The sequence below is a fragment of the Megascapheus bottae genome, chromosome 6 (assembly GCF_031878675.1).
Source record: "Megascapheus bottae isolate mThoBot1 chromosome 6, mThoBot2.hap1, whole genome shotgun sequence".
In the NCBI taxonomy this organism is placed as follows: Eukaryota; Metazoa; Chordata; class Mammalia; order Rodentia; family Geomyidae; genus Megascapheus; species Megascapheus bottae.
Window position 1 is genome coordinate 1,349,855 of NC_143514.1, and position 20,233 is coordinate 1,370,087.

The following is a 20,233-nucleotide window of genomic DNA, read 5'->3' on the forward strand; positions in this document are numbered from 1 at the left end:
GCTGAGATCTAAATCAAGCTTCAAAGCCAGCCGGGGCACAAAAGGACCTGAGACTCTTGTCTCCAATTAATCTCTAGAAAATGAGAAGTAGGACTTGGCTCAAGGGTAGGGTGGCAGCTTGAGCTGAAGAGCTCAGGGACAGCACCCAGGCGGAGTTCAAGGCCTATGATCCACCCCCCCCCCCCAAAAAAGGGGATGGAGTTTGGCCTAGTGGTAGAATGTTTGCCTACCACACACAAAGACATGGGTTCAATTCCTTGGTACCACATACATAGAAAAAAGCCAGAAGTGGTACTGAGGCTCAAGTGGTAGAGCTCTAGCTTTGAGAAAGTCCAAAGGACAATGCTCAGGCCCTGAGCTCAAGCCCAGGACTGGCAAAAAAACAAAAACAAAAAAAAATTAGGTTGCAAAGAGCATTTTAGAAAACCTCTCTGTATTCCACAAACATTGTCTTTCCTGAACCTCTAAGGTTCCTTTCAGCTTCCTGAATGCAGTAATTTTTCATACTAACTTCCAAGTATTGAGTGGACTAAAGTTTCAGTAATCATATAACTAAAAATATCCACACATTTTTTATTTTTATTTATCTATTTTTTGGAGCTGTGTCAAGTGGTACAGTGGTGGCCTTGATAGAAAAAGTGCTCAGGACCCAAGTTCAAGCCCTAGGACTGACACATTTCCCCATGCAAAAGTCTATAAACCAATGATTAAAAGCAATTGTTTCATATAATCCTAGCCCCATAATATGCAGTGTTTAAGACTCTAATTTGATTGGCTGAGAATGTGGCCTGCCCAGCGTGCTTGAAGTCCTGGGTTCAATTCCTCAGTACCACATAAATGATGGGGGGAGCAGAGGGCTGAGGGAGAAGAAGCCAGAAGTGAGGCTGTGGATCCTCAAGTGTTAAAGTGCTAGCCTTGAGCAAAAAAGAAGCTTGGGGACAGTTTCCAGACCCTCAGTCAGCCCCAAGACTGACACCCTCCCCCCCACCCCCCACCCCACCCCACCCCACTCCCCCCCCCGCCAAAAAAAAAAAAAAGATTCTACCTCAAATTCTTATGAATTCATGTAAGTTTCATGACAGGTTTCTAGTCCACATTTCTTATTCAAGCTATTTCTATAAAGAGCAAATGGTTCTAGTTTGGATAAACAAATCATTCTCTCCAGCTTTATCTCCAAATTCAATTGGTCGCCAAGACTCCTCTTTTACTATAAGAATGAGAACAAGATACCTGCTTCTCCATCTACACACTATCAATTATTTTCTTTCTTTTTTTTTGGGGGGGGGGGGGGTTATGGGGCTTTAACTCTGGGTCTGGGCCATTATCCCTGAGCTCTTCAGTTCAAGGCTACTGCCTTACTCAAGCCATAGCACCACTTCTGGTTTTCTGGTGGTTAACTGGAGACAAGTCTCACAGACTTTGTACCCAGACTGGCTTTGAACCGTGATCCTCAGATCTCAACCTCTTGAGTAGCTAAGATTACAGGCGGGAGCCACCACACCCAGTTGCTTTCATTTGTTTCTTTTAACCCATGTGCAATCTATTCCTTCAAATATGATTATTAAAGTGACCTCATTTTTTCCCCCTGCCCTAGGCCTAGTGCTCAGGATCTGAGCACTGTCCTTTGACTTTCTCAAGACTAGTGCTCTACCATTTGAGCCTCAGCACCACTTCTGGCTCTTTTTCTATGTATGTGGTACCGAGGAATCTAACCCTGGTCTTTGTGCATGCTAGGCAAGCACTCTGCCCCCAGGCCAAACTCCGGGCCCAACTGACCTCATTTTTGAGAAACATTCATTAGCCCTTATTAACAACCTGGCTGCCTGACAGAATTTAGCCAAATATATTGGGCTCTTCAAAAACTAGCACCAGCAGGTCCATTATCCAGTCGCTCTCTCCATATCACAAAGTTGTACTCTCTACTGTTCATAACCAGACTATTCTCTCTTAATTAATCACTATGCATCTCCAGATGTGTTTCTCTCCAAGGCAACTGCTCTTCTTCTTACATTTTGAGTACTTCTTTGTTCAGCATATATTAACCTGTGTTATTTTGTAACAAATTGTTCTAAATCCCAAGTCTGTTAACACCATTCTTATTCATACCTGTATTTTAGTGCTGGGAATGCTAGAAATCTATGCAAACATTCATTCATAAATATGCAATGAATGCCAGCTAGTTGCAACACAGAAGTACTGGATGGCTCCTTCTTCTGAAAACTTATATATGGGCAGGGCAGGGATGAAGAGAACTGTTGGGATCAAACATCATGTAGGTAGAAAGACCAGAATGGTCAATAACTATTAGAATCTTTTAAAATCACAAGACACCAATCAGCACAAACCAGTATTTCATGACAAATCCTCATTTGTCACAAATATTGTGTCTACCAAAAGACAAAGTAGCTTTAGAACAGAAATTTATATTCTTATACTATGACCAAATTCAGAGTTATGTCTCAAAAGAAAAACTATACGCCTACCTCGCAGTGATAATCAAATATTGCACTTTCAGTATCTGCTGATTCTTCCTTTTTCAGCACAAGTTTCAAAGGATGAAAGTTGCTAGTATTAAAAAAGAGCGAGAGAAAATGATCTACCAAGCTAATAACGAATACAACTGCTGCTGCACCGGGCAATCTCACAGCACAGCACTGAAGAAAACAAAGACTACTAGCAGCGTTGGGAAGTGCTCTTTCAAAGCTGTTGAGTAGGCACAAACTTCTTGTTTCAGATCAAGTGTTGTGTCTTCAACTTAGGTGTACTCTTCTTCTTTGGTCTTGTTGGTGGTTACGAGGTTTGTTCCTTGCCTGATCTGAACTTGAAGCAGCAGTTTCAGGTGGTAAAGTCTGTTCTGTTACACTTCATACTAAAGACAAAAAATAAGGACATTAAGAATGGCTTATACAATAGAATTGGGAACAGAGATAGGGAAGCAGGACAAACTCATTTAATTATCAAGAATGACTTATAGTTAGTGATACAGAGAATGTGGAAGCACTCTCATGTGACAGCACTAAGCAACTGCTCACGTAAAGACAACTAAGACAACTACCTTTTTGTCCCTGCTAGTCATGGAACTTAGAAGTCAGGGCCTGGGTGCTGTCCCTGATCCTCTTTGTGCTCAACATTAGTGCTCTACCACTTTAGCCCCAATACCATTTCAGGTTTTTCTTAGTAGTTTATTGGAAATAAGAGTCTCATTTATTGGACTTTCCTGCCCAGGCTGGCATGGAACCCTATCCTCAGGTCTCAGCTTCCTGAGTAGCTAGGATTACAGGCGTGAGCCACCAGTGCCTGGCTTTATTGGTATCTGTCACATACTCAAGCCCTCAAACTTGGTCCTTATTGACTTCTCATCTCAATCATGAAGTTACCACCATAAGATTTAGCTTAAGTGTTTTGTAGAAACATGAAGTGTCAATTATGCTGAATTACAACTGGAAGAAAATTGGTTCATAGTACAAAATGCCCAAAATTAATTTGTCTAGGTATCCAAGCCTCACATATTATACTAGAAACTGTATTTATTATTTACTACCTTATAGGCACTAAAGCCACATGGTGCATGTATTCCCATACTAAAGATGGAACTCAAGGACTTGTGCTCTCTCACTTGGGCTTTTTTTGTTCTGGGTTGGTGCTCTACCACTTGAGTCATAGCTCCACTTTTGGCTTTTTAGTGATTAATTGGAGATAAAGGGTCTCATGGACTTCACCTTTGAAAGAGAAGACAGGTCTGCTTTTGAACAGAAATCCTCAAATCTCAGTCTCCCAAGTAGCCAGGATTATATGTGTGAGCCACAGGTTCACCCTGTGGTTATTGAAATCCTCTTGGAGACTTGAAGGAAACAAATTTCATTTGAAATACTGCAGGTAAATAGATGGAAACAATACCCACACGAAATTTGAAACTACTGCAGAATTCTGCTTTACATTATTTATAAAATAATTTTTTCTTTGTATCAACTCCAACGTCATTTAAGGTTAAGATTTTAAGATAGGGTCTCCCTGGTTGTCTTGGCTAGTTTCAAGGGATTCTTCTGCTGCTCAGTCTGTCAAATATAGCAAGTAAAATGATTTACTTGGGGCCTCTCACTTGTGGCTTATACCTATAAGCCTAGTTACTCAGGAGGATGAGATCTAAGGCCGGACAGGAAAGTCTATGAGAGTTGTTTTTTTTTGTTGTTGCCAGTCCTGGACCTGTACACTGTCCTTGAGCCTTCTCAAGGCTAGCACTCTACCACTTGAGCCACAGCACCACTTATGGCTTTTTATTTTTTTCTATGTAGGTGGTACTGAGGAATCAAACTAGGGTCTTCATGCATGCTAGGCAAGCACTACCACTAGGCCAGGCTCCTGGCCCCTCTGTGAGACTTTTATCTCCAATAAACAACTAATAACAGCCAGAAGTGAAACATGGCTGCTCAGGTGGTAGAGCACTAACCTTGACAGGACCATGCCCTGCTCTAAGTTTAAGCCCTAGGATCAGCATCAAAACAAGCAAACAGAACAACAAAACCAACAATAATTGGGAAGCAGAAAAAGGTTGACTGAGTGAGAGGTTAATTCTGAAAAACATCAGAATAACTAATAAGTATGAAGTTGGAGCTAATGGCTTAATTTGGAGTAGAAGTCCAGTAATGGATACTAGTAAAAGCCCAGAAATTACTGAACTTCTTCAGACACTGAAGTTTTCTCAGACACAAACACAGTAACTAACAAATGATTTGTAATCGTTTTCTGTTCCTAACATTTCAAACTTAATGTTATTTTGAATATAAAGCCCTAATAAGAAAAAAGTTACCGTCAGATCTTTCAACTTCATTTAAGTAGGTAAGTCGCAACGCGATGATTTAAGTCATTTGGGAAAAACTTTAAAACTTAAAAACTATCTTATGCCTAGGGCCAGGAGTTTGGCTTTCTGGTAAAGTGCTTGCCTAACATGCACAAAGACTGGGGTTCGATTCCTTGGTACCACATACATAGAAAAAGCTGGAAGTGTTGTTGTGGCTCAAGTGGCAGAGTTCTAGCTTTGAAAAAGCCCAAAGACAGTGCCCAGGCCCTGAGTTCAAGACAGGACTGGCAAAAAAAAAAAAAAAAAAAACAACATCCATGCCCAGCTGACTTGATTAAGATGAAGCTACCGCTACTTTATCTCTTTCCCATCTCCATGCTCCATACCATAAGCTTTAACCTTCCCTCCCTAAGTACTGACTGGGGTTTGAACTCAGGTGCTATCCCTTGGCCTTTTACGTTAAAGGCTATCTACCTACCACTGTGAGCCACAGCGCCACTTCTAGTTTTCAAGTGGATATTTGGAAGTAAAGAGTCTCACAGATTTTCCACTCTGTGAGTTGGCTTTGAACCAGGACCCTCACTCAGTTCTCAGCCTCCTCAGTAGCTAAACTAGAATTACAGGTGTGAGCCAGCAGTGCCCAACTGTGCTCAATTTCTTCAGCCAGGCTTCCAGTCCATTTTCTCTGGTTATTTTTGAAGAATGGCTCTTGCCTTTTCCCCCCCACTCAGGCTAGCCTGAGGGGGGAATCCTATTTATACTTCCTACCACAGCTAAGGTACTGGCCCACCCTTGCATCAGGATCCTGGGTACGAAAAGGTCTTTAGAACTTTTTGCTCAAACCAACAATCTTCCTGTGTAGCTTGATTACAGGTGTCAGGTGCCAGTGCCCGGCAAATATGTCCCCCAAAGTTATCTTTTGTTTGTGTTTTTTTGTTTGTTTGTTTTTTAGCCAGTCCTGGGCTTAAGCTCAGGGCCTGAGGACTGTCCTTGCATTTTTCTCAAGGCTAGAACTCTACCACTTGAGCCTCAGTACCATGTCTGGTTTTTCTAAGTATGTGGTACCAAGGAATCGAACCCCGGTCTTCATGCATGCTAGGCAAGCACTCTACCACTAGGCCAAACTCCCGCCCCCCCCCCCAAGTTATCTTTTGCATTCATCTTTTGCCAATAAATGTATCTGCCAATATCTAGTGTTCACTCGGGCTATTCTGTTCTATAACACCACCAGAATGACCTCTACAAAAACTCTACTCTCATCAGTACTTTTTAAGTCCAGCAAGGTGAAGTAGGATCCTTGAGCCCAAGAGTTCAAAGCTAGCCTAAGCAACAGAGTTGAGGCTCTATATTCAAAACAAAATCCTTCAGTTATTTTTTTTTTAGCACTCTAGATAGGAAGAGGTCTTAAATCCCAGCTACTGACAGGACCTATGCAACTTCCAATACTAATCAAACACAAATCCATGAAATCTGAGAGATTCTAATTTTATTCCATTAAGTTAGATCTCCAGCTTTTTTCTTTTTGTGTATGGGTTGGTCCTGGGGCTTGAACTCAGGTCCTTGGCGTTATCCCTGGGCTTTTTTGCTCAAGGCTAGTGTTCTAGCACTTTGAGCCACAGCACCACTTCTGGGTTTCTGGTGGTTAATCAGAGGTAAGAGTCTCATGGACTTTCCTACCCAGGCTGGCTTTGAATCAGGATCTTAAGATCTCAGCCTCCTGAATAGATAGGATTGTAAGAGTGAGCCACTGGAGTCTGGCCTAGGCATTTCTCACTCGTAGCCTGGGTTAAGAACCACCACTCAAGCCGGGCATGATGGCTCACACCTATAATCCTAGCTATTTAGGAGGCTGAGATCTGAAGATCAAGGTTCAAAGCCAGCTCAAGCACAAAAAAGAACCTGAGACTCTTATCTCAAATTAACCTCTAGAAAAGGGGAAGCAGGGCTTGGATCAAGGGAGGGTGGTAGCCTTGAGCTGAAGAGCTCCAGGGACAATGCCCAGGTGGAGTTCAAAACCCCAAAAAAACACCACTCAAAGTAGTTCAAGCCCCTCTACCACCAAGCTACTCCACCCCAGCCCTATCATCACTTTAATCTTCACAGAGTGAGCCAGCAGTATCTGGCTAGTGCCAATACCAATTTTTCTAGTACCAAATCATTTCTGCACTGTTTACTTCATATTTAACCTGTTCTAATTATAGTTCAAATTTCTGAGATACAAACTTAAGTTATACCCTGTACAACATCTGATCTAGTGCTGCTCAGCAGCACAGCATAAACTAATATAGTAAAAGGGGTAGTTAATGCACAACACACTAAAAGATGTCACAATTTTAACAGCTGTACTAAGTCTTAGCCAATCAAGACAAACTTCTTTAAGGGCTGGGGACATGGCTTTAAGTGGTAGACTACCATCACTGATGTGAAGCTGAGTTCAGACCCTAGCACAGAACCCCTCCACCATAATAATTTTTGAAAAATATAAATTTAGTCTAATGGTTTTACCTCCATACTTTAAGTCTATTTATAGACACAAAAAATTCAAGGTTATAAACAAGATCTGTGAACTGTATGGGGAAAAAAAGTCAAGAAAATTTGTTATAAATTGTGGAGAAGCCAGGTGCTAGTGGCTTACACTTATAATCCTACCTACTCAGGAGGCTGAGATTTGAGGATCATGGTTCGAAGCCAGCCAGGCAGGATTCTTCCCTCCAATTAACTGCCAGGAAAGCGAATGTGGTGCTGTGGCTCAAAGTGGTAGAGCACCTTGAGCAGAAAGTTTTCAAGGACAGCCCTTGGGCCCAGAGTTCTAGCCCCAGGACAGACAAAACAAAAAACAAACAAACAAAAAAAACCCAAATGAGTCAGGAGCTTGGCAGAGTTGGTAGAGTGCTTATCTAGCATACATGAATACCCAGGTTCAATTCCTTGGTACCATATTCATAGAAAAAGCCCAGAAATGTTGCGGTGACTGAAGTGGTAGAGCTCTAGCCTTGAGAAAGCCCAAGGACAGCGCTCAGGCCCTGAGCTCAACCCCAGGATTGGCAAATAAAACAGAACTAAAACTAAAATGCATGGGCTGAGAGTATAACCTAGTGGTAGAGTGCTTGCCTAGCATGTATGAAGCCCTGGGTTTGATTCCTCAGTACCACATACAAAGGAAAAGCTGAAAGTGGCAGAGAGCTAGCCTTGAGCAAAAAGTATTCAAAAGTGTTCAAGCCCCAGGACTAGCAAGTAAGCAAGCAAGTAAACAAAAACCCAAATACAAAAACGTGGAGATTAACTCAATCCAGAGTTTACATTAAGCACTTCAATGTTATTTCTTCACAAAGACACTCCTCAAGCACAATGGGAGTGCTGCAGGCCCAGCCTTGGGTAATAAAAGGTTTAGGAGGATCTGTAAAACTAAAAACTTAAACAATTATGATTACTTTAGTTGTTGAATTAAGATCTTCCTATCTAGGCCAGGAACATGGCCTAGTGGTAGAGTGCACATCTAGCATGCACAAAGCCCTAGGTTCAATTCATGGGTACTATGTACACAGGAAAAAAAAAAAGGCTAGAAGTGTGTTCAAGTGGTAGAGAGTTAGCCTTGAAAAAGCTCAAGGACAATGCCCAGGCCCTGAGTTCAAGCCCCAGGATTGGCAAAAACAAAAAACAGAGCCAGGAATGGTGGTTCACACCTGTCATCCTAGCTACTCAGGAGGCTGAGATTTGAGGATCAAAGTTCAAAGCCAGCCTCGGCACTAAAGAACGTGAGACTCTTATTTCCAATTAACCTCTAGAAAACTGGAAGTGGGACTTGGCTCAAGGGTAGGGTGGTAGCCTTGAGCTGAAGAGCTCAGGGACAGTGCCCAGGCCAGGTTGAAGCCCATGACCCACTTAAAAATATATATATATTTTCTGAGACTTCTAGAGTTAACTCAATGTTTTTCAATACAATGACAGAAATTAAAGGCATTAGTCAGGCATTTAGAAGAAAACTGACTGTCAACTCATGCCAAGATTACTAACATTCAATTTCTTTCTGCCTTAGCATTCTCAACAAACATGTATTTCTTTTTGTGCCCTCCAAAGCTAGACAAGAACAAGAACAGAGACCAAATTAAAGTCTCCCTAGTTACTAGGCATCAGTTTCCTTTTCCATTGCTCAATGTGGAATCAGTATCATTAGTTATCGACCATTATGTCACTCTGTTTCAGGACTTGACCTAATGCTTCTAGTTGAACTCCCAATGGCCATTCCCATGGCATTTGCCCTAAAATTATCAGTAGCTCTCCTCAAGACTTGGTCCAGCAAGCACTGAAGTAATATAGGCAGAAACATTTTGTGTTAACAAATCAACTAAAATGCTTCACAAAATCAGGCTTAACCACACGTACCCACGCACGCGCAATCTTTTGCGGTCTGGTCCTGGGGATTGAATTCAGGGCCCAAGCACCTGACCCTGAGCCTTTTGCTGAAGGCTAGGGATATACCACTTCATTTCTAGCTTTCTTTCTTTTTTTTTTTTTTTGGGTGGGTTGTGAGGCTTAACTCTGTGCCTGGGCACTGTCCTGGAGCTCTTCAGCTTAAGGCTACCACTCTATTCCCTGAGCCACAGCACCCCTTCCGGTTTTCTAGAAGTTAACTGGACATAAGATTCTCAGGTCCTTTTGTGCCTGGGCTGGCTTTGAACTGTGATCCTCATATCTCAGCCTCCTGAGTAGCTAGGATTATGGCATGAGCCACCGAGTTCAGTCCATTTCTAGCTTTTTGGTAGTTAACTGGAGATGTTTCATGGATTTTGCTGTCCAGGCTTGCTCCAAATTGTGAGCCTTAGATCTTAGGCTCCTGAGTAGCTAAGATTACAGGAGTGAGTCACTATGCCCGGCACAGTTCCTATTTCTTGATGCATTATACTTTGTCTGAAGAACAAATGAAACACATTTGCTGTAACTGAAATACGTAAGAGGTAATTCACTTCTACTTAATCTAAGACTAGATGTTTAAATAACTTAATCTATTACCTATTAAGTAGAAATAAAAGTTTAAACAGATTCAACAACTTTTTGTGTGTTTAGTAGAAACAATGATTGCACTGTTACTTAAACAGCTAACATATTATAAATTATGTATCCATCATGAAACTGCTGCCACATACATGGTCCAAAGTAGGGCAAGTGGCACTATGGGAAGAAGGTTTAGAAGTGCTTCAGACACATCAGAAAATCAATATGTTGTTACAAGAATATAGATGTGGGGCGGGGGGAGGCTGGAAATGTGGCTTGGTGGTAGTGCTTACCTAGCCTGCATGAAACCCTTGGTTCAATTCCTAAATACCACATAAACAGAAAAAGTCAGAAGTGATGCTGTGGCTCAAGTGGCAGAGTGCTAGCCTTAAGCAAAAGAAGCTCAGGGACAGGGCCCAGGCACTGAGTTCAAGCCCCAGGACTGGTAAAAAAGAAAAAGAACAATAAATGGAACATTTGTAATTTAAAATTTTCTAGTAGCCAAATTAAACTCAAAAACAGTAAAATTAAGAGAAACTACACTTTACGTGCCTAAGAGCTACATGTGGTTTAGTAGCTACTACACTTCAGGGGTAGTATAAACAAGGACAGATTGAGTAGGGAAGGGAAATGCATGCCTAGATATGCAGAAAATAAGGCTTTTAGGTAGATTTCCACTAATAATGGGAAATAATTCTGGTGCAAATTTGATCTGTGAAGTTGTAGTTATTTAGAAGTAGAAGTAACTGGCCATTCACTACTAGTAGCTGCAAAACCAATGTGAAGGGTCAGGAGTATGGATGGCCTAGTGGTAGAGTGCTTGCCTACCATGGGTTTGATTCCTCAGTACCACATACACAGAAAAGCTGAAAGTGGTCCTGTGACTCAAGTGGTAGTGTTAGCCTTGAGAAAGCTCAAGGACAAGCCGTTTGTGGTGGCTCATGCCTATAATCGTACTCATGAGGCTGAGATCTGAGGATCGATATCAAGCCAGCCAGCCTGGACAATTGGAAGTCCCGGAAACTCTTACCTCCAATTAATCTCCAGAAAACCAGAAGTGGTATGGTGATTCCTCTGGTAGGGCGGTAGCCTTGAGCCGACGATGGGCTCAGGGACAATGCCCAGGCTAAGGGGTAGGGAGGTACCTTAAGCTGAAGAGCTCAGGGACAATGCCCAGCCCACAGTTCAAGTCCCATGACTTGACCAAAAAACAAAACAAAAAAAACCCAAACAAACAAAAAAAAAACTGGGTGTGGTGGCTCACACCTGCAATCCAAGCTACTCAGGATGCTGAGATCTGAGGATCAAGTTCAAAGCCAGGCCAGGCACTAAAGTCTGTGAGACTCTATCTCCAATTAACCTCTAGAAAATTGGAAGTGGTACTGTGGCACTAGGGGTATGGTGGTAGCTAGCTGAAGAGCTCAGGGACAGTGTCCAGGCCCAGAATTTAAGTCCCATGACCCACCAAAAAACAAAACAAAAAAAAACCTACACCAGTGGGCAGTATAAATGTACGCTGTGAGAAAACTGCCCATCATTTTACTTTCACAAAAAATTCCACTTCAGAATAAAAGGACATAAAAAGCATGGCAGCACATATTTGTAATACCAGCACTAGCACCGCTAAGATCACAAGTTTAAGGGCCCTAGGGCTGCATAGTGAGCTCTATGTCTGGACTACAGAGCAAGAAGACTCTGTTCAAATATAAACAAATAACTAAAATGTCAGTGTTTTTTTGTTTTTTAGGGGTTTTTTTTGGTCAGTTGTGGGGCTTGAACTCTGGGCCTGAATGCTGTCCCTGAGCTCTTCAGCTCAAGGCTAGCACTCTACCACTTGAGCCACAGCACCAATTCCAGTTTTTTGGTTGTTAATTGGGAGTTAAGAGTCTCTTGGGCTTTCATGCCCGGGGCTGGCTTTGAATCATGATGAACCTCCTTAGTAGCTAGGGTTACATGCATGAACCACCAGCATCAGATTTTGAAGGTCTTGTTTTGAACTGGCCACTAACACAAACAAGTAAAAAATTTCCAATCAGGGGCTGGGAGTTTGGCCTAGTGGTTAAAGTGCTTGCCTAGCATGCATGAAGACCCAGGTTCGATTCCTTGGTACCACATACATAGAAAAAAGCCGGAAGTGGTGCTGAGGCTCAAGCGGAAGAGCTCTAGCCTTGAGAAAGTCTAAGGACAGTGATCAGGCCCTGAACTCAAGCCCAGGACTGGCAAAAAAAAAAAAAAAAAAAAAAATTTTCCAATCAATTAAGCACTTATCAAATGGTGATGGGAAAAGGGCTCTCACATTAAGATGGGCACTTAATAAGTCACCACTTAAGCCACAATTACGAATTTTCAGTATAACTATTATGAAAAATGCTAACAGGAATGGGCACAGAAGCCCTCTTCTCTAAGGAGTGAGAAGCTGAAGAAAGAGAAGGAATTCCAGGCCAACTTGGGCTTCCAAGTGAGGCTCTATTTTAAAAGGGGAAAGTGGGACAACAGGAGAACCATGGTTCAAGGACAGCTCAGGAGACTAAAAGTTAGTGAGACTATCCAACACAACAAAACAAGTTGGGAGTGATGGCTCACACCAATTCCTGAGGGCCCAAGACTGGAAGTTAGACCAAACAAATATAAAAGAACCTTTGGTCAAGAGGAAAGGAGTGAAATACTTATAAACTGATTTGTTGAATAGTAATTATTTAAAGATTAAAAATATAGCTGGGTGCCCATGGCTCATGTCTGTAATCCTAGCTACTCAGGTGGCTAAGACCTGAGGACTGGGTTCGAAGCCACCCTGCACATAAAAGTCTGAAAGTCTCCCAAAAAAGCCAGAAGTGGCACTGTGGCTCAAGTGGTTGGCACCTCCCTTGGGCACAGAAAAGCTCAGGGACAGCACCCAGATCCTGAGTTCAAGCCTACACAAGTATATAAAAATATATATACACGTATATGTATAATTTTTTAAAAATACCAAAACAAAAACTTAAAAAGAAACTTGGGGTGTAGCCCACTGGCTGACAAATATGAGGCTGAGTGCAAACTCCACTATTACCAAATAAACCAGCCCCAAATCCTTTTAATTTAGCGGGAGAAGTCAACACAGGATTTTCACTATGTAATCCAGGTTGGCCTCACAGACAAGGGTTTTCTGTCTCAAGTCCCTGAGAATACCAGGCTACAGGCTTTTGTCACTATGTCCATCTTTAATGGCTCTCCAAAGATCTATTAGATTAAAATCTCAAAATGATTCTGCCCTTGTTTTGTTGTTTTTATTGGCCTTTTTTGTTTTGCGATGTCAGAATCAAACTCACCAGGCAAGTCTCCTACCACTGAGCTATATCCAAAGTTCTTTGTGTTTTGAAATGACAAGAAGATACAGCAAGTCTTTGTTTTTGCTGCCTTTAACAACAATCTCAAGATCTGTACTTCATTTTACAGTACAGTTCTAAACTTCAACTAAAAAAATTCACCCAAAGGAATTTCCGTTTTCCCCCTACCTTGATACGTGAATCTATACTTAATGTTACTAAATGGTATACTTAAAAAGATTTAAAAGAAAAAACGGGGGTGGGGAGAAGGAACATTGTGGTGGAATACTTTTAGATGGGGGAGAGGAACTGGAGTGGGAGAATACAGGAAAAACCCGTCAGCAGTTTTAACACTGTCCATTTTCATTTGCTAGGCATTTCCCAGATTTTTCAACCACACTCGTCTCAAAGGTCACACGTGTTAAGTCAGAGTTTATTTACAAGAGAAAACTTATCTACCTATCTTCCATCCCTCAAATACTTTACATTTCAACTCAGCTGCTAAAAATACTCATCTTGACCGTAAACATCCAGAGCAGCTGCAAAAGTGCTCAAACTACTCCCGGTTCTTTTATTTCAGCGTCAGGACTAAAAAACCAGGGTGAATGTTTAGCTCAGTTCTATGACACAGGTATATGCTTATTCAAGTACACAGCTCCTTACTTAGTTGTACCAACGTATTATACCATCCATCCCTCGACACTGTCCCGACAGTGCTTGCCGTCTCCTAACTCAAAATAAAAACGAGCAGTTTGGCAGCTTAGTTCATGGGAAATAACTTGGAACCTACATTTTTAAAAAGTAGGTTGGTAGCTCTGGGTACGAATTTGTAATTCATACCAGCTTAAGAAACTTCAATGCCACAGTGCCTTTGGGCATTTTTCCTCCCGGTCTCCAAATTATTTTAACTATACACACTCATTTTAGACACGGAACTAGGAAATTAACCCGCCCACTAAGGGGGAGCCTGTGTTAGGGAGCTTGCACTCCCACGTTTGTAATTCAAGCCTGACAGCAGCCATCTAGGGGAAACCCTTAAAGCAAAGGAACCGTAGGACCAAGAAGTCGTACTGATAAAAAAAAAACCCACCAAGGTAAAGTCCTCCCGAGAGGCGGACGGGAGCTCTAAAGCCGATCTATCGACAAGGACGAAGCCCAGCCTTTCATTGCACAACGTGGGCCGGCGCTTGCACCACGCAGGGAGGTGCCGCTCGGCCAAGATAGGGGGAACGGGGCCACGTGCCCGCAGACCGAGGCCGGCCCCCTTTCCACGGCGCGACAGCAGGGGAGACTCAGGCTGGGGCTCGGCTGGGAGCAACGGGGAGGAACCCGTCCATCAGCCGCTCTGAAGAGAGCCAGCCGCGGCTCGGTGTCCCTGGGCCCTTCCCCAGGTGGAGCCGGGTTTCTGGTCCGCACACAAAGAGGGCGCCGCTGCCGCACTGCACCGGGCCTCGTGGCCAGGCTGCGGCGGGTGACCGTCGGGAAAGGACAGGGGACGCACGCACACACACACACACACACGAACGGAGTAGGCCCCGGCCTTCGGCCTCTGCGGCCGCACACAAAGAGCCGCTCCACCACCCCCTCGCCGAGCCCGCCGGGACTTGTAGTTCCCGCGGCCCCAGCCACACCGCAGAGGGGGAGTGGCGGGACTACGGCTCCCAGCAGCCCCCGCGCCCCGGCCCTCACCCGCGGCCTCCATCTTGGCTGCGGCCGGAGCCTCCATTTTCGCTCCCTCCCCCCACTTTACCACTACCACCGCCGCCACGCGCTCGCCCCCCACCCCCACCCCGGCCTCGTCTCCTTCAGTGGCTCCGCGACCCGGCGTGAGGCCCAAGCGGGGAACGGGGACAGAAGAAGAGGCCGGGTAGGAACTCGGTGTTAAGTCCTCCCACCCTGAGCTCCTGGAGTTCCCACTGGGGCTCCAAAGTCTCTCTTGTCAGTCCTTATCTTCTCATCCGCCCTCAGCTAAGCTCCGCGACATCCCTAGGTCTGCCCCGAGGTCGTACTCACCCCAACAGCTCAGCGCCCCCTCTCCAGCGCCGCCATAAGCAGCACGGCCCGGTACGTAGGAATAAATCTCGCTTCTCTCGCGAGAGTTGCAGTCTTCGAGCGCGTGCACGGGATGGGGGGGGGCGGGAAGAAACGGGCTCTTGATGCGCTTGCGCACAAGGGCCGAGTGACGCCGGCCAGTGCTCAGGGTTTATCTACCAGGTTGGCGGCCTCTTCTCCGCTGCCTCCCTAACCTCAGCGTTTATTGATCCCGCTGGGGCAGGAGTTTCCGCCCCCGGCGGCTTTGATCTTCGCCAGCCTAAAGCTTGGTCTAGGCAGCGAGGCTTGGTTGAACCTGGAGGGCGACCATTCTGAGGGCAAATTCAAGAATGTCATAAAGAGGAGTTCTCTTTCCCAGCGATAATCCAGAAGTCCTTAAGCCTGTTTCTCCTTGCTCACCAGGCAAGCGCTCTGTTGTCTTCTACATTGGGATGGCATGTCATTAGTTTGGAGTCGAACTTGTAGAGAAGCAGTTTGGAAGTCGGATTTGTATTCTGGAAACTACATGGTTTGCAGGAGACAGACTGGAAGGAGCGAGGCTGCGAGTTTGCTTAAACCAACAGCCCCACCCCGCCAGAATGAATGCTCTTCAGTGACCTTCCCGAGCAGCTGGGAGTTTAGGTCCCAGCTTCCCTACACCTGCAACTCTCCCAATTTCAGCCTCTTGAGCAGCTGGGATGGCGGGGTGCCCCACTAGCACTAACCCAGCGCATTTCCCTTTAAAGTAGCGTTGCACTTAGGGAATACATATGTGAATATGACCACCGGCAGTCAGCACTTTTGAGGCTGAGCAGGCGGATTTCCAGTTTGACCACATAGAACGGAAAAAGTAAAAAAAAAAAAAAAAAGGTTGGTGCCATTTCAGGTTTTCTAGTGGTTAATTGGAAATAAAAGTCTTATAGACTTTCCTGCTCAGGCAGGCTTCCAACCACAATCCTCAGATCTCAGCGTCCTGAATAGCTAAGATTAAGAGGTGTGAGCAACCCGCAGCTGGCTAACTCACGTCTGGCTTTTTTGCTGGTTAATTGGAAATAAGAATTTTATAGATCTGGCTGATCTCCATCCTTGATCTTCAGATCTCAGTCTCCAAAGTAGATAGGATTTCAGACTCGGCCACTGAGCTTTAGCTTTAAACTCTGAAATTTTGAGAAGGTATGTGACACTATGTTTGCCAAGGAGATTATTTATATATATATATATATATATTTATATATATATATATATTTTTTTTTTCCGTGGGGGTTGAACTCTGGGCCTGGGCACAGTCCCTGGGCTCTTCAGCTCAAGGCTACCGCTCTACCCTTGAGCAAAGCCCCACTTCCCATTTTGTAGCCGTTAATTGGAGATAAGAGTCTCAGATCCTTTTATGCCTGAGCTGGCTGTGAACCTTGATCTTCAGATCTCAGCCTCCTAAGTAGCTAGGATTACAGGCGTGACCCCTCCCCCACACCTCGGCCCCAAGGATATTTTTAATTCAAATTAGACCCTGATTGGAATGAACTGTATTGAAAGTACAATTCAGAAGGGGCCTAGTGGTAGAGTGCTTGCCTAGCATGCAGGAAGACCTGTACCACATTAAAAAAGAAAAAAAAAAATGAAAAGCTGGAAGTAGTACTGTGGCTTTAAGTGTTAGAGCTCTAGCCTTGAGAAAGCCCAAGAACAGTGCTCAGGCCCTGAATGCAAGTCTTAGGACTGGCAAAAAAAAAAAGAATCCAGTTCAGATTCCTTATATGTCTATCAGACCCTAAATCATCCACATTCCATTTGGTTCTCCAGATCCTGATTTCTTTGCAATTCAAATATGCCACCAGTGTTTCTTCCAACACCTTAGAGTTTGTTCCTATTTCAAGATCCCTGAGTCTGGAATCTTATCTATGTGTGAAGTGGAGATTAAGGAGTCAAAGTCTGAGGCCACCCTGAGCATAAAAAGTTGTTGACCTGGTGTCTGGAGTTGACAAGTATAATCCTAGCATCTCAGTAGGCTGAGATCTGAGGATCATAGTTAGAAGCAGATTGAGCAGATAAAGCCAAGACACTAATTTCCACCTAATCAGCACAGAAAGCTGGAAGTAGGGATATGGCTCAAGTGGTAGAGTGCCAACCTTACAACCTTGAGCTGGAAAAGCTAACTGAGAGCTTGAGGCCCTGAGTTCAAGCTCCAATACTTGCAGTTGCGTATACGCATGTGCACACGCGCACACACACACACACACACACACACACACACAATTGGTGAGACTCTAACTCATGTCCTGGCTGAGTGTGTTGGCACTTACCTGTTATCTTAGCTAATGGAGGAAGCATCATGGCTAGGTGGAGTGGCATACACCTGTTGTCTCTAGAGACACAAAACACACAAATAGAAGGATGATAGCTTATGCTGCCCAGGAATGAAGAATCTACCTGGGGGAAAAAAAAACAAACAAGGCAATAAAAGAACTGGTGGTGTGGCATAAGAAGTAGGGTATCTGCCTTGCAAGTGTAAGGTCCTGAGCTCAATCCCCAGTATGGAAAAAAGACAAAAAGTCCTATGAACTTGCTATTGTCTCTACCTGCCATGCTTTTCCACTACTGCCTTTCTGGAACATCCCCATTCAGGGTTCAGGCTCACTGTCACAGATAAACAAAAGACCTTTCCAAAATGGAAGTACTTACTAGCACCATCACTCTCCATAATAAAAGCCTGTTTCTGGTCCCATTTCATGCTTGAATATCCAAAATCAACACATTGGTTAATCAATTATTGCTCATCTCCCTGAAAAATAGCATTAAGATTCAATTTTCTGTTTGCTTCATTGCCTAGGACATATGTGAGTACTTAATGCTCATTGAAGAATGAATGGATTGTACTTGTTTTACTGAGTCTAAGACAGTATCAATGACATCTTTATTTATGGCTTACCAATAAAAATTACACTGTCACTTTCACTGTGACATAATACTTTTATTATTTGGAATTGTGGAGTTTTTTTTGGCAGGGGGAGGGATTAAACTAAGCTCTTTTGCTCAAGACTAGCACTCTACCACTTTGAGCCACAGTGCCACTTGAAGATGAGTTTTGAAGAATTCCCGTCTGGGCTGGTTCTAATCATGATCCTCAGATCTCAGCCTCTTGAGTGGCTAGGATTCCCAGGTATGAGTCACCAGCACCTGGCTCTTTTTGTTTTCTTAGGTAGGATCTTACTACGTACTCCAGGCTGGCCCTGGAGATGAACAGCACTGAGTCCTGGATGCTGGGATTATGTGTACCAGCACACCCTATATAGGCATAGGCTGACAATTTTATGTATATATAAAACCAAAACATCTGTAAAATAACTTGGTAAAAGTATTCCTATCTTTCTTACCAAGGTTTAACTTGCTTCTTAGCAAGGTTTAACTTTCCTGAACCTCTTTTAGTGGTACATCTTAAATATTTTAAAAGTTCCACTCATCAGTTGGGTGCCTGTGGCTCAAGCCTATAATCTTAGCTATATAGAAGGCTGAGATCACAGGATCTCCATTTGAAGCCAGATCAGTAAAGTCTGTGACACTCTTATCCCCTTAACTTGCAAAAAGCTGGAGTAGGGATATGGATCAAGTGGTAGAGTATCAATCGAGTGAAAAAACTAAGGGATAATGAGAGGCCTGAAGTCCTGAGTTCAAGCCCCATATGGGCATATTAATAAGGAAAAAAAACCAAAGAAAAGGAAAATGGAGGAAGTATTTGAATTTGTTTACAGGCAAATAAAAATTTGCAGTTGTATTCAGCCTTATCAGTAATTAGGGAAATTCATATTTGTTTTGAGATTTTAGACTTAGAGAAGAGTAATTCAGGAAGGTCTCAACTAACCTTTCAACCAACTTCCTGTTAATTGTACTTACCAAAGAACATTTTTCAAAATGAGGCAATTAACTCTGACACAATGATATAAAACTTACTACAAAATTAATTTGGCTCCACCAGATTTTCCTTAAAAGCATTTTTTTTGTTGTTGTTCATTTAGCTTTTCACTCAGGGCTGGAACTCTACCATTTGAGCCACACATATCCAGTTGGTTCAGATTTTGTTAGCTTTTGAACCAGAATCTCAATTTTTGCCAGGCCAACCTTAATTCTGTCCTATTTATAGTCCCCATGTAAGTGGAATAACACGTGCACACCACTATACGCAGTTGGTTTGGTTTTGTTTTGAATTAGTTGGAATGGAGTCTTAGGAACTTTTTGGCCTCCAACTGAGATCCTCCTAATTTTAGCTTTCTAAGTAGCTGGGATTATAGGAATGAGCCACTGTGTGCAGATCCCTCAAATTAATTTTGGTTGACATTTTCTTTGATGAGATAGCAACCATGTGCTGCATTATAGTTTTCCTGTCAAGTTTGGCCATAAATAGGAAGATGGCCCCATGACAAAGCAGGAAAAATCTTATGCCTAGTCCTAGCCACAGCCATCTTTGTAGTGGTGCTGATTTGATTAACCTGCACTGCCAGTCCCATAAAAGCTTAGCACATACAATTATGTATAGGGCATAACTGAAATGCTAACATACATATACCTATGTTGCTGGTTTATGTATTCACTATCTTTTTTTTTTTTTTTTTTTTTTTGCCAGTCCCGAGAACTCAGGCCCTTGAACTCAGGGCCTGAGCACTGTCCCTTGGCTTTCTCAAAGCATTCTACCACTACGCCAAACCCTCACCCCCCCTCACTATCCTTTTTAAAAATCATTTAGTGTACTCCCCCAATTATAAAACAAATTACTGTATGTCAGTGTGCTGCATTAAGTTGGCTGTGATCTCAGACTTCTGTTTACAGCAAAAGCCATGTCAAGCCACTGACCTCTCAGGAGGTCTGTGTAAGTACACTATGGTGTTCACAGTAGGATGTTTCTCAGAACATATTCCCATGGATAGATGAAGCATGCCTGCATTTGGAAGATTACTAGAGGGATCGGCCTTACCATTGCATAATAGGGGAAAGGGAGATCTTCAAATGTATTACTCTGTTGGTATCTTCCAGGATTCTTTACAGTAAAGCCATTATTTTTTTTTTTGTTTGCTTTTTGTTTTGTTTTGTTTTTGTGGTGTCTGTCCTGGGGCTTGAACTC

General features: G+C 43.3%; 1 protein-coding gene across 3 annotated transcripts in view; it reads right to left on the reverse strand.

The window, feature by feature from the left end:
• Csde1 (cold shock domain containing E1) overlaps positions 1-15,214 on the reverse strand; it is a 44,073-nt gene extending 28,859 nt beyond the window's left edge. For all 3 annotated transcript variants that reach the window (XM_090334081.1, XM_090334080.1, XM_090334079.1), the window contains exons 1-2: positions 15,109-15,214; positions 2,484-2,869 (exon numbers count right to left, since the gene is read on the reverse strand). The gene's annotated coding sequence lies outside the window, so the exon portion shown is untranslated. The remainder of the gene's footprint in view (positions 1-2,483; positions 2,870-15,108) is intronic.
• Positions 15,215-20,233: the final 5,019 nt, after the last annotated feature.